Source organism: Ranitomeya imitator, chromosome 3 (genome assembly GCF_032444005.1).
Source record: "Ranitomeya imitator isolate aRanImi1 chromosome 3, aRanImi1.pri, whole genome shotgun sequence".
Taxonomy (NCBI): domain Eukaryota; kingdom Metazoa; phylum Chordata; class Amphibia; order Anura; family Dendrobatidae; genus Ranitomeya; species Ranitomeya imitator.
In genome coordinates this window covers 170,960,826-170,976,749 of record NC_091284.1, presented here as the reverse complement: position 1 = coordinate 170,976,749, position 15,924 = coordinate 170,960,826, and positions in this window count along the sequence as shown.

Genomic DNA, 15,924 nt, shown 5'->3' with positions numbered 1-15,924 from the left:
CGTTTTTCTGTAATTACCATTTTCACCCCCATTTTGGTGAATTTTCCAGGCTGGATTCGGGGTGTCCAGGGGCTGATGCGGCCGTTCAGTTGGGGGAGGTTTGGATGGAGGTCCAGAAGAATATTGGGGTGGCTCAGGGCAAAAAGAAACATTTTGCTGATAAGCAAAAGGCTCTAAATTTCTGATAGGAGATAAAGTATGGTTATCCACCAAGAACATACATCTGAAACTTCCTTCTGTTAAGCTGGGTCCCAAGTTTTTTGGTCCTTGCGAGATCATTGAGGTTGTCAATCCAGTTGCTTTTCGTTTACGCTTACATTATCCCCAGTGTGTTTCATAAATCCCTTCTAAAGTCATTTGTACATTCCTCTGCTTGGTCTCCACCCGCTCCACCTCCTGTCTCTGTGGATGGACAAACTGAGTATGAAGTTGAATGGATTGTCGATTCTTGGATGGTTCGCAGTTCGCTTCTTCTTCTTCGCTACTTGATACATTGGAGGGGTTACGGTCTTGAGGATCAACCTTGGCTTCCGGCGCGATCAGTCGATTCTGATCAGTTGGGTCGGGCTTTTCATGCACATTATCCCTGAAAACCTGGGGATCTGGTGGCCCCCCCTTGAGAGGAGGGTACTGTCATGATCCGGACCGGGTTTTGAGTTTTGTCTCTCCTTTCCCCAGTCTGGTCATGTCAGGGATTAACTTTCTGCCTCATTTTGGTTTCAGGTCTGCTGTTTCTCTGTGCTGCATCATGCAGGCAGTGTCAGTTATACTTCCTACTTACGGCGTGAGTAGCTGACTCTGGTGAAACCCTTATTTGTCCTGGTGCATTTAGCTGACTTTGCCCATGTGTGTGTTCATACCTCTCTTCCCCGCACCAACACAGTGTTTTCCCTTCGTGACTGGATTCCCCAATACTCGTCTTGGCTTTGGCTCTGACCTGACTGTATTTTCCTTCTGGTATTTCTGCTTCAGACTGCTACTGACCTCTTGGCGCTCCTCTGACTCCATGTGTGATTTTGCCCTTGGTACTAAGCTACTCTCTGGTATCCATCCAGCTTGTTTAACTATTCTGCTGCCACCTTGCGGTAGCCTCGCTGCAGTTATGCTGGTCTGCTCTGAACAGGATTTCAGCTCTCTCTCCACTCTGCTACCACCTAGTGGAGTTTGCATTTACCTGAATGTTATGATCAGGTGACCTTGGAGCAGCATGAAAACTTTCACTGGAGTAGGTGGTAACTATACTGACCGCAAACCCTGATCTTATCACCGCAACTAGAAGTAGCCGTGGGGTGTGCCTAACAAAACCTAGACACCTCGACACAGCCGGAGAACTAAATACCCCTAAAGATGGAAATAGGAATACTATCTTGCCTCAGAGCAGATCCCCAAAGGATAGGCAGCCCCCCACAAATAATGACTGTGAGTAGTAGAGGAAAAGACACACGCAGGCAGAAAACAGGAATAGCAAAAGAGGCCACTTCTAGCTAAATAGGAAAGGACAGGACAGGATACTAAGCGGTCAGTATTAAAATCCTTCCAAAAATATCCACTGCAGAAAATACAAAAAAAACTCCACCACATAACTAAAGGTGTGGAGCGTATATCTGCAACTCCAGAGAATCTAACCAGACTGAGAAAACACTGACACAGTCTAAGCTGGACAATAGAAAAACAAATGAATAGCACTGAAATATAAGCACACTGCATGTGTGCCACAGAAAAAGAAACAGACACTTATCTTTGCTGAACTGGCCGCTGAGCAGGAGAGGCCAGGAGAGATCCAACACTTCCCAAGAAACACTGACAACTGGCCAGGACTAATGAGTCCTGCAAACCTGAATACCCCAGTCAGAATTGCAATCATCAGATACACCTGTCCAAGACTGCAGCCCAGGGATAACTGCATTACCATTTACAACCACCGGAGGGAGCCCAAAAGCAGAAATCACAACAGTACCCTCCCTTGAGGAGGGGTCACCGAACCCTCACCAGAGCCCCCAGGCCGATCAGGATGAGCCAGATGAAAGGTACGAACCAAATCAGCGGCATGGACATCAGAGGCAAAAACCCAAGAATTGTCCTCCTGGCCATAACCCTTCCATTTGACAAGGTACTGAAGCTTCCGCCTCGAAAAACGGGAATCCAAAATCTTCTCAACAACATATTCCAACTCCCCATCAACCAACACAGGGGCCGGAGGATCAACAGAGGGAACAACGGGCTCCACATATTTCCGCAATAAAGATCTATGGAAGACATTATGGATAGCAAAAGAGGCCGGAAGCGCCAGTCGAAAAGAGACCGGAATAATAATCTCAGAAATCTTATAAGGACCAATAAACCGAGGCTTAAACTTAGGAGAAGAAACCTTCATAGGAACATGACGGGAAGACAACCAGACCAGATCCCCAACCCGAAGTCGGGAACCAACACACCGACGACGGTTAGCAAAACGTTGAGCCTCCTCCTGAGACAATACCAAATTGTCCACCACATGAGCCCAAATCTGCTGCAACCTGTCAACCATAGAATCCACACCAGGACAGTCAGAAGGCTCAACCTGCCCAGAAGAAAAACGAGGATGAAATCCAAAATTACAAAAGAAAGGCGAAACCAAAGTAGCCGAACTAGCCCGATTATTAAGGGCAAACTCGGCCAATGGCAAAAAAGCCACCCAATCATCCTGACCAGCAGACACAAAGCATCTCAAATAAGTCTCCAAAGTCTGATTAGTTCGCTTGGTCTGGCCATTTGTCTGAGGATGAAATGCAGAAGAAAAAGACAAATCAATGCCCAGCTTAGCACAAAAGGCCCGCCAAAACCTAGAAACAAACTGGGAACCTCTGTCGGACACAATATTCTCCGGAATACCATGCAAACGGACCACATGCTGAAAAAACCACTCAACCAAATCCGAAGAGGAAGGTAATTTAGGCAAAGGCACCAAATGAACCATCTTAGAGAATCGGTCACAAACAACCCAGATAACCGACATCCTCTGGGAAACAGGAAGATCGGAAATAAAATCCATAGAAATATGCGTCCAGGGCCTCTCAGGAACCGGCAATGGCAAAAGCAACCCACTAGCACGGGAGCAACAAGGCTTGGCCCGCGCACAAATCCCACAGGACTGCACAAAAGAACGCACATCACGCGACAAAGAAGGCCACCAAAAGGACCTACCAACCAAGTCTCTGGTACCAAAAATGCCAGGATGACCAGCCAACACGGAACCGTGAACCTCAGAAATCACTCTACTAGTCCATCTGTCAGGAACAAACAGTTTCCCCACAGGACAGTGGTCAGGTTTGTCAGCCTGAAATTCCTGAAGAACCCGTCGTAAATCAGGGGAAATGGCGGAAAGGACCACCCCTTCTTTCAGAATACCGTCCGGTTCCAAGACCTCAGGAGAATCAGGCAAAAAACTCCTACAGAGGGCATCAGCCTTAATATTCTTAGAACCCGGAAGGTACGAGACCACGAAATCAAAACGGGAAAAAAAACAAGGACCATCGAGCCTGTCTAGGATTCAGCCGTTTGGCAGACTCGAGGTAAATCAAATTCTTATGATCGGTCAAGACCACAATACGGTGCTTAGCTCCCTCAAGCCAATGTCGCCACTCCTCAAACGCCCACTTCATAGCCAACAACTCCCGATTGCCGACATCATAATTGCGTTCAGCAGGCGAAAACTTACGGGAAAAGAAGGCACACGGTTTCATTAAGGAACCAACAGGATCCCTCTGAGACAAAACGGCCCCTGCCCCAATCTCAGAAGCGTCAACCTCAACCTGAAACGGAAGAGAAACATCCGGTTGGCGCAACACCGGAGCAGAAGTAAATCGACGTTTAAGTTCCTGAAAGGCAGAGACAGCCGCAGAGGACCAATTCACCACATCAGCACCTTTCTTCGTCAAATTGGTCAAGGGTTTAACCACGCTGGAAAAATTAGCAATGAAACGGCGATAAAAATTAGCAAAACCCAAACATTTCTGAAGGCTCTTCACGGAAGTGGGCTGAATCCAATCATAAATGGCCTGAACCTTAACCGGATCCATCTCTATAGACGAGGAAGAAAAAATAAAGCCCAAAAAAGAAACCTTCTGCACCCCAAAAAGACACTTAGACCCTTTCACAAACAAGGCATTGTCACGAAGGATCTGAAATACCATCCTGACCTGTTGCACATGAGACTCCCAATCATCGGAAAAAATCAAAATATCGTCCAAATATACAATCAAGAATTTATCAAGATAATTCCGGAAGATATCATGCATGAAGGACTGAAAAACAGATGGAGCATTAGAAAGTCCGAATGGCATTACAAGGTATTCAAAATGGCCTTCGGACGTGTTAAACGCAGTTTTCCATTCATCACCCTGCTTAATACGAACAAGATTATATGCCCCCCGAAGGTCAATCTTAGTAAACTAACTAGCTCCCTTAATCCTAGCAAACAAATCGGAAAGCAAAGCTAAAGGGTATTGGAACTTGACCGTGATCTTATTCAAGAGGCGATAATCAATACAGGGTCTTAAGGAACCATCTTTTTTGGCAACAAAAAAGAACCCCGCTCCCAACGGTGAAGAAGATGGTCGAATATGCCCTTTCTCCAAAGACTCCTTGATATAGCTCCGCATGGCGGTATGTTCAGGTACAGACAGGTTGAAAAGTCGACCCTTAGGAAACTTACAGCCTGGAATCAAGTCAATAGCACAATCGCAGTCCCTGTGCGGTGGAAGGAAACTGGACTTGGGCTCATCGAATACATCCTGAAAATCAGACAAAAACTCTGGAATTTCAGAAGAGGAAGAAGAGGCGATTGACATCAAAGGAACCTCATTATGAACCCCCTGACAACCCCAACTAGTCACCAACATGGACATCCAATCCAAAACAGGATTATGTACCTGCAACCACGGAAAACCCAGCACGATAGCATCATGCAAATTATGCAACACCAGAAATCGACAATCTTCCTGATGGGCTGGCACCATGCACATGGTTACCTGTGTCCAAAACTGGGGTTTATTTTTAGCCAAGGGTATAGCATCAATGCCCCTTAAAGGAATAGGGTTCTGCAAAGGCTGCAAGGGAAAACCACAACGCCTAGCAAACTCAAAGTCCATTAAGTTCAAGGCGGCGCCTGAATCCACGTAACGCCATAACAGAAAATGATGACAATGAGCAGATCAAGGACACAGATAACAGAAATTTAGGTTGTACAGTACTGATGGTAAATGAACTGGCGATCCTCTTTGTCCGCTTAGGGCAGACAGCAATGACATGAGAAGTGTCGCCACAATAATAACACAACCTATTCTGACATCTGAAACCTTGTCATTCCATTCTAGACAGAATCCTGTCACACTGCATAGGCTCAGGAATTTGCTCTGAGGATAACGCCACAGCGCGCACAGTTCTGCGCTCCCGCATCCGCCTGTCAATCTGAATAGCCAGAGACATAGAATCACTCAGACCGGAGGGCGTGGGAAACCCTACCATAACATCTTTAATGGATTCAGAAAGACCCTTTCTGAAAATTGCCGCCAAAGCATCATCATTCCATTTAGTCAACACAGACCATTTTCTGAATTTCTGACAATACAATTCAGCTGCCTCTTGACCCTGAGACAGGGCCAACAAGGTCTTCTCAGCTTGATCCACAGAATTAGGTTCATCATATAATAATCCTAACGCCTGAAAGAAGAAGTCTACATTAAGCAAAGCCGGATTCCCAGGTTCCAGGGAAAATGCCCAATCCTGCGGGTCGCCACGCAGCAGGGAGATGATGATTTTAACCTGCTGAATGGAATCACCGGAGGATCGAGGTCTCAAAGCAAAAAACAGTTTACAGTTGTTTTTAAAACTCAAAAATTTGGACCTGTCACCAAAAAACAAATCAGGAGTAGGAATCTTCAGTTCTAACACAGGATTCTGAACAATGTAATCAGAAATACCCTGTACTCTAGCAGCAAGCTGGTCTACACAAGAAGCTAATTCCTGAACATTCATGCTAGCACAAGGCTCTTCAGCCACCCAGAGATAAAGAGGGAGGAGTAGACAAAGTAGACTGAAGAAAAAAATGGCTCAAGACCTTTCTTCCCTTCTTCTGAGATGCATTTAACTCATTATTGGCCAGTTGTACTGTTATGATCAGGTGACCTTGGAGCAGCATGAAAACTTTCACTGGAGTAGGTGGTAACTATACTGACCGCAAACCCTGATCTTATCACCGTAACTAGAAGTAGCCGTGGGGTGTGCCTAACAAAACCTAGACACCTCGACACAGCCAGAGAACTAAATACCCCTAAAGATGGAAATAGGAATACTATCTTGCCTCAGAGCAGATCCCCAAAGGATAGGCAGCCCCCCACAAATAATGACTGTGAGTAGTAGAGGAAAAGACACACACAGGCAGAAAACAGGAATAGCAAAAGAGGCCACTTCTAGCTAAATAGGAAAGGACAGGACAGGATACTAAGCGGTCAGTATTAAAATCCTTCCAAAAATATCCACTGCAGAAAATACAAAAAAAACTCCACCACCTAACTAAAGGTGTGGAGCGTATTTCTGCAACTCCAGAGAATCCAACCAGACTGAGAAAACACTGACACAGTCTAAGCTGGACAATAGAAAAACAAATGAATAGCACTGAAATATAAGCACACTGCATGTGTGCCACAGAAAAAGAAACAGACACTTATCTTTGCTGAACTGGCAGCTGAGCAGGAGAGGCCAGGAGAGATCCAACACTTCCCAAGAAACACTGACAACTGGCCAGGACTAATGAGTCCTGCAAACCTAAATACCCCAGTCAGAATTGCAATCATCAGATACACCTGTCCAAGACTGCAGCCCAGGGATTACCATTTACAACCACCGGAGGGAGCCCAAAAGCAGAATTCACAACACCTGCAGAGCTACAGTGTGACAGCTCCTACACAGCACTATAGTGTACACTGGGACAAAGAACGACGCATTTCGATTGCAGAAATGATTTTTATAAAAGCTGCTATATTCTGAGTATAGATCGTTCATGGAATGACTGCAGACTTGAACCCCTTTCACGCTATGTGCACATGTTGAGCATTTGCAGAAATTTTTTCTGTAGCAAAACCAGAGTGTTGTTTAGTATATAAACTACACATTTTTTTTTCCATTTTTACTTTCTTGTTTTAAGCAATGTTCACATGCAGAATTTTTCCCCAGCTTTTTATAATGCAAATTAAAAGCTTCTTTTTACAGTATCAGCAAAAGTTATGAGATTATTGCTGTCTCATACACACACTTGTTTTTTTTTACTGACGGAATTTGAAACCTGCAGCTTTTTTGAAATCTGCAACATGTCAATTATTTTTAGTGTTTTATTCATATAGCAATAAGAAAGTAAAAAAGCGACCAAAAAACGCATCAAACATATTTGCAGCATTTTTACATAATTTCTGGTGAACAAAACTAACATTATTAAATGTGCACTTTAGGCAATGTACAAATGCAGATAAAAAAAAACACTGCAAAAAAGTTTCAAAAGGCAGCAAAAACCACAGCAAAACTGATGGAATACAGCATTTTTACTGCCAAGAGAATAGTTGTTGGCTGAAGAAAAAAAATTTGCAAAAACATTACCTGTAAACATAGCCTTATTCCCATTTATTTGAAATGGGGAAAAAACTGCAGAAACACTGAAAGAATGTACATGCTGCAGATTTGAAAAAATCCTTTGATGATTCAAATCTGCAAGGAAAAAATAAGCACTATAGGCATGAGAATTCAGAAATCTCTTTCACTTTGCTGTTATTGTAAAATAATGTGTTTTTTTTTTATTTTTAAGACAAAATCGAAGCATTTGAACAAGCCCTAATGCTTAGGTCAAATCTGACCATTTTCTGCCTGGATGCCGCATTTCATGTCCTCAGAATTACCAACCCTTATCCTGGGAGACTTTAACATCCACATAAACAGTCCCACCTCCCTATCTACATCCCAGTTTCTATCTCTAGTCTCTTCTCTTGGCCTCTCACAGCTCTCAACCTCTGAGACACACAAAGATGTTAACACCCTTCATCTTTGTCCAGCTCTGTTTGATTTCCTACCTAGATAACTCATCTCTTCCACTCTCTGACCGCAATATCCTTCATGCTCACAAATCCTCACCCACTCCATCATACTCCCACATACCACACATTCAGAAATCTACAAGCCATTAACCCTCATACACTTTCTGACTCCCTACACTCATCACTGTCACCAATCTCCTCTTTTTCCTGTCCTGATATTGCTGTACACCACTACAATGACATTCTCAGAAGCACCATTGACCAAGTAGCGCCCCTCAATTTCAGAACTTCAAAACACAGAGTAAAACAGCCCTGGCTCACATCGCAAATGAGATTTCTCCAGTAAAAGCTCTAGGACTGCCGAACGCCTATGGAGGAAAACTCACACAGCAGAAAACTTCACTCACTGGCCACTACAAATTTATGTTAAGATCCTATATCTCTGCTCTTCAAACAGAGCTACTTCACCACCCTGATCCCCTCACTATCTAGCAACCCCAAAAAACTCTTCGACACCTTTCACTCCCTCCATGGTCTGAAAACACAGGCCCCTATCACAGGCATTTGTGCTGATGATCTGATCTCACACTTCACAGAGAAAATAGAAAATATCAGTCAGGAAATTCGCTCCCAGCCACCAAGTGCTGTGAGTCCTATCCCTTCCCACATCTCCTCTGGCTCAATCTTCACATTTGACCCCGTCACAGAAGAAGTCTCCAGGCTCCTCTCTTCTTCTCATCCTAGGACATGCACTACTGATCCCATTCCCTCACATCTCCTCCAGTCTCTCTCCAGTCGTCACTATTCATTTATCTAAAATCTTCAATCTTGCTCTTTCCTCTGGTATTTTCTCCCCCTCCTTCAAACACTCTATCATTACTCCATTATTAAAAAAAAATCCCTCTCTCAATAGATCCTGCACAAATAACTACAGACCAGTCGCCAATCTCCCCATCATCTCTAAACTCTTGGAGAGCTTGGTCTACTCCTGCCTTACCCGTTACTGCTCCACTCACTCTCTCCTAGATCCATCACAATCAGGCTTCCACCTCCCTACATTCTACAGAAACTGCACTCATCAAAGTGACAGCAAATTGTAATTGTGACCACTCTCTGCTCATTCTTCTCGACCTCTCTGCAGCTTTCGACACCGTTGACCACGACCTCCTACTCTCTATGCTCCAATCAATAGGCATAAAGGACACTGCCCTTTCCTGGTTCTCTTCCTTTTTTTGACCATTCACTGGCTCCACTTCTTCTCCTCTTCCTTTCACTATTGGGGTTCCTCAGTGTTCAGTCCTTGGCCCTCTTGTCTTATCTCTCTCTTTGGGCCTAATTGAACAGACCATCAGCAAATATTGCTGTCAGTACCATCTTTATGATGATGACACACAACTATATACATCTTCCCCTGGCCTTACCCCCACTGTACTTGTGAACACCAGTGATTGTCTGTCTGCAGTTTCAAACATCATGTCTGCTCTCTCTCTGAAACTCAACCTTTGCAAAACTGAACTTCTTCTGCTCCCACTGTTTTCTGACCTCCCTAAAGCTGACATATCACTCTTCGTATGTGGCACCACTATAAGGCCCCAGCAGCAGGCACGCTGTCTGTGTGTTATGTTTGAAACCAATCTTTCCTTCACCTTCCATATACAATCTCTTGCCCGCTCTTGCCGCTTACATATAAAGAACATCTCTAGAATCCGCCCTTTTCTCACTATGGAAACAAAAAGTCTCACTGATGCCCTGATCCACTCCCGCCTGGACTACTGCAATGCTCTATTAATTGGCCTCTCCCTCACTTGACTTTCCATTCTACAGTCCATCCTTAATGCAGCAGCCAGGGTCGTCTATCTGGCTAATTGGTACTTTGAAACCTCCGCTCTGTGCCAGTCATTGCACTGGCCGCCCATACTTTATAGGATCCAATTTAAACAGCTTGTTCTCACCCACAAAGCTCTCTACAGTGCGGCACCCCCATCATTTCCTCCCTCACTTACGTTTATCGTTCTAACCTCTTGTTATGCTCCTTAAGCGACTTTCGACTACCATCTGTACCATCCGTACCTTCCACTCCTGGATCCACAACTTTTCACAAGTTGCAACAATCCTCTGGAATGCTCTATCCCAAGAAATGAGGACTAACCACAACTTATACAGTTTTAAGCGCTCCCTTAGAACACATCTGTTTAGAGTGGCTTATCATATTCCGTCAAACTCCACTGCACCCAAAAGCACCACACATACTGGCTGGTGACAACCTCATGCAGCCTATATCTATTCCAATTCCCTCAAGACTGCTGGACCATCATTGTAAATAAGCACCTGTATTTATTTATCCCTCCCACCTCATTGTAGATTGTAAGCTCTTACGGGCAGGGTCATCATCTTTGCTTTAATGAACTGTTGAATTATTGAATTGTAAAGCGTACCAGAATATGTTGGCACTCTATAAAGATTTATTATTATTATGTATGAGAGTACTATCAGTGGTAGGTCTCGCTCCCACTTTGAATTAAATCGGACGAATTCAGCCCGATTAAAAATCTGATTGCATCATACTAATTAAATCCTATGCTTGTGATGCTAATGTTTTTTTTTTTCCATGCTCCAATCGGTTGGCGATTGGACAGAAAAAAAAGGCAGCATTCTGCGATTTCATAACAAATTTGGATTACGTGCACCCACATAATTCTATGGGTGCATGTGAAACATCACACTGTGCTCGGATGTCACCTGAGTGCAGTGCGATTCCCACCGATGCTGACAGCAAAGGAGATGGAGAAATTATGCGAGCGGATCCGAGCACAGAGCACTGACACTCAGCTCCCACTTGCAGCTGAGCTGGAACCGAGTGTCATTAGCATATCGCAGCTGATGCTCTTGCATTGGATGTGATATATTAATGTGACTCAGGCATAAGATGGTGATCTGCAGAATATTATCTTACTGCAGATCATACAAGAGTGTAAATTCCTGTGAAAGAACGTTATTAGGGGAATGAGTGCATTTCAGTAATAAGACACGTTATAAAACTTGGGTTTTTCAGTTTAGAAAAATACAGTTTGGTGGCTATTTAATTACTATGTAGAAATATACATCCCTGATGAAGGACATGTTCCGAAACGCGCGTCGGGGTGTGCGCAGCACTTGGACCATGGACCACTCAGGTATTTCCTCCCTGCCTGTTAATTTATCTCTATTTTACCTTCAGTATATACTATCACATTTTTGCTCTATCTTTTAGCTAGGTGCATGTGACATGTTCACTCATCTATCCATCCAACACATATGGATCTTTGTATCATAGTAACATAGTAACATAGTAACATAGTTAGTAAGGCCGAAAAAAGACATTTGTCCATCAAGTTCAGCCTATATTCCATCATAATAAATCCCCAGATCTACGTCCTTCTACAGAACCTAATAATTGTATGATACAATATTGTTCTGCTCCAGGAAGGCATCCAGGCCTCTCTTGAATCCCTCAACTGAGTTCGCCATCACCACCTCCTCAGGCAAGCAATTCCAGATTCTCACTGCCCTAACAGTAAAGAATCCTCTTCTATGTTGGTGGAAAAACCTTCTCTCCTCCAGACACAAAGAATGCCCCCTTGTGCCCGTCACCTTCCTTGGTATAAACAGATCCTCAGCGAGATATTTGTATTGTCCGCTTATATACTTATACATGGTTATTGGATCGCCCCTCAGTCGTCTTTTTTCTAGACTAAATAATCCTAATTTCGCTAATCTATCTGGGTATTGTAGTTTTCCCATCCCCTTTATTAATTTTGTTGCCCTCCTTTGTACTCTCTCTAGTTCCATTATATCCTTCCTGAGCACCGGTGCCCAAAACTGGACACAGTACTCCATGTGCGGTTTAACTAGGGATTTGTACAGAGGCAGTATAATGCTCTCATCATGTGTATCCAGACCTCTTTTAATGCACCCCATGATCCTGTTTGCCTTGGCAGCTGCTGCCTAGCACTGGCTGCTCCAGGTAAGTTTATCATTAACTAGGATCCCCAAGTCCTTCTCCCTGTCAGATTTACCCAGTGGTTTCCCATTCAGTGTGTAATGGTGATATTGATTCCTTCTTCCCATGTGTATAACCTTACATTTATCATTGTTAAATCTCATCTGCCACCTGCACCTGTATCAACCCCATACACCTGAGTCTTCTATATTACTTATTTTAACTATTACTTTTTCCAGGGTGACTTTCATAATTCAGGTGTCTCCTTTATTTTATTGCAAACATTTCTCCTGATTTTGTACTTGTGTAGGGGATATGATATATTGCGGTTATGTTTTTTCCCATATATCATCTGTTTGTATATATTTGTAATATATATATACACATTGGTACTGCTATACATTTGAGTGTATTACCATTTGTGTATACAGGTACTGCTACACCTCATGTGTATTACTCCTCTTGTAAGTTTATGCCTGTATTAACGAATAAGATTATACCCTTTTATTGTTGTCAGGATAATGTGTACATTATACCTCCTGTTAATGTATATTTGTGCTTAGTGGATAGGGTAGGTGCAGTAAGAAGTTTGGAAACTAGATGGGGCATTATAGGATAGGCTATGTAGTACAGTGTTAGTTAGGAATTTAGGACAGTATATGGTTAACAGTAGGAGGGGCTGCCGGGAGTTATTATTATTATTATTATTATTATTTATTTATATAGCACCATTGATTCAATGGTGCTGTACATGAGAAGGGGTTACATACAAGTTACAAATATCACATACAGTAAACAAACTAACAATGACGGACTGATACAGAAGGGCGAGGACCCTGCCCATGCGGGCTTACATTCTACAGGATTATGGGGAAGGAGACAGTAGGTTGAGGGTTGCAGGAGCTCCGGTGTTGGTGAGGCGGTAGCTCCGGTGTTGGTGAGGCGGTAGCTCCGGTGTTGGTGAGGCGGTAGCTTCGATAGTGATGAGGCAGCAGCGGTGTCAGTGCAGGCTGTAGGCTTTCCTGAAGAGATGAGTTTTCAGGTTCCGTCTGAAGGATCCGACTGTGGTTGATAGTCGGACGTGTTGGGGCAGAGAGTTCCAGAGGATGGGGGATATTCGGGAGAAGTCTTGGAGGCGATTGGATGAGGAGTGAATAAGTGTGGAGGAGAGAAGGAGGTCTTGGGAGGACCGGAGATCACGTGAGGGAAGATATCGAGAGATTAGTTCAGAGATATATGGAGGAGACAGGTTGTGGATGGCTTTGTAGGTCAGTATTAGCAATTTGAACTGGATACGCTGAGGGAATGGGAGCCAGTGAAGAGATTTGCAGAGGGGGGAAGCGGAGGAGTAGCGAGGAGAGAGATGGATTAGTCGGGCAGCAGAGTTAAGGATGGACTGGAGAGGTGCAAGGGTGTTAGCAGGGAGGCCACAGAAAAGGATGTTGCAGTAGTCAAGGCGGGAAATGATGAGGGCGTGCACAAGCATTTTAGTAGATTGGGGGTTGAGGAAAGGACGGATCCTGGAGATATTTTTGAGCTGGAGGCGACAGGAGGTGGAAAGAGCTTGGATGTGTGGTTTGAAGGACAGGGCAGAGTCGAAGGTTACTCCGAGGCAGCGGACCTCGGGTACAGGGGAAAGCATGATGTCATTGACTGCGATAGATAGGTCAGGTAAGGAAGATTTGTGGGATGGAGGAAAGATAATGAGTTCAGATTTGTCCACATTGAGTTTGAGGAAGCGAGAGAAGAAGGAGGATATGGCTGATAGGCACTCTGGGATTCTGGACAGCAGAGCGGTGACGTCTGGGCCAGAGAGGTAGATCTGAGTGTCGTCAGCATAGAGGTGGTACTGGAATCCATGGGACTTTATGAGTTGTCCCAAGCCAAGTGTATAGATTGAGAAGAGTAGGGGTCCTAGAACAGAGCCTTGGGGGACTCCAACAGAGAGAGGGTGGGATGAGGAGGTAGTATGTGTCATGATCCCAATGGCAGGGGATCACAAAAGGACAAGCACAAAAACAAAACAAGCTCTAGGGTGATGGAACCTGAGCTGACCGCGATCCTGAACCTAAACACACAACTAGCAGTAGCCGGGGAACGTGCCTACGATGATTCCTAGACGTCTCGCGCCAGCCGAAGGATTAACTTCCCCTATTAGAAGAAACACAGACCTCACTTGCCTCCAGAGAAACACCCCACAGAAATAGCAGCCCCCCACATGTAATAACGGTGAAATGAGAGGAAAACACATACGTAGTTATGAAAATAGAATCAGCAAAAATGAGGCCCGCTAAAGCTAGATAGCAGAGGATACAAAAGTGAACTGCGTGGTCAGCGAAAAACCCTTCAAAAAACCATCCTGAAATTACTTGAACTCATGTGCCAACTCATGGAACATGAGGAGTAATTTCAGCCCACTAGAGCAACCAGCAGCAAGGAATCACATATCTGCAAGCTGGACTAAGACAAAAATTAAGCAAACGTGGAACAGGAAAATCAAAACTTAGCTTGTCCTGAAGATAACAGACGCAGGTAGCAGAGGTAAAAAGACACACTGATTACATTGATAGCCGGCGAGGAAATGACAAAAAAGCCAGGTTAAATAGGAAACTCCCATAACCTGATGGAACAGGTGGACACCAGAGACCGCAGAGAACACAAATCACCCAGTACCATCAGTAACCACCAGAGGGAGCCCAAAAACAGAACTCACAACAGTACCCCCCCCTTGAGGAGGGGTCACCGAACCCTCACGAGAACCACCAGGGCGACCAGGATGAGCCCTATGAAAAGCACGAACCAAATCGGCAGCATGAACATCAGAGGCAACCACCCAAGAATTATCCTCCTGACCATAACCCTTCCACTTGACCAAATACTGGAGTTTCCGTCTGGAAACACGAGAATCCAAGATCTTCTCCACAACATACTCCAATTCACCCTCCACCAGCACCGGAGCAGGAGGCTCAAGCGAAGGAACAACAGGTACCTCATACTTCCGCAACAACGACCGATGGAACACATTATGAATAGCAAACGATGCCGGGAGATCCAAACGAAACGACACAGGGTTAAGAATTTCCAAGATCCTATAGGGACCGATGAACCGAGGCTTGAACTTAGGAGAAGAGACCTTCATAGGAACAAAACGAGAAGACAACCACACCAAGTCCCCAACAAGAAGTCGAGGACCCACGCAGCGACGGCAATTAGCAAACTGCTGAGCCCTCTCCTGGGACAACTTCAAATTGTCCACCACATGACTCCAAATCTGATGCAACCTATCCACCACCATGTCCACTCCAGGACAATCAGAAGGCTCCACCTGACCAGAGGAAAAACGAGGATGAAACCCCGAATTACAAAAGAAAGGAGAAACCAAGGTAGCAGAACTAGCCCGATTATTAAGGGCAAACTCGGCAAGCGGCAAAAAGGTAACCCAGTCATCTTGATCAGCAGAAACAAAACACCTTAAATAAGTTTCTAAAGTCTGATTAGTTCGTTCCGTCTGGCCATTCGTCTGAGGATGGAATGCAGATGAAAAGGACAAATCAATGCCCATCTTAGCACAGAACGTCCGCCAAAATCTAAACACAAACTGGGATCCCCTGTCAGAAACGATGTTCTCCGGAATGCCATGCAAACGGACCACGTTTTGAAAAAACAGAGGGACCAACTCAGAGGAGGAAGGCAACTTAGGCAAGGGTACCAGATGAACCATCTTAGAAAAGCGGTCACACACAACCCATATAACGGACATTTTTTGAGAGACAGGGAGATCCGAAATAAAGTCCATGGAAATGTGCGTCCAAGGCCTCTTCGGGATAGGCAAAGGTGACAACAATCCACTGGCCCGAGAACAGCAAGGCTTAGCCCGAGCGCAAA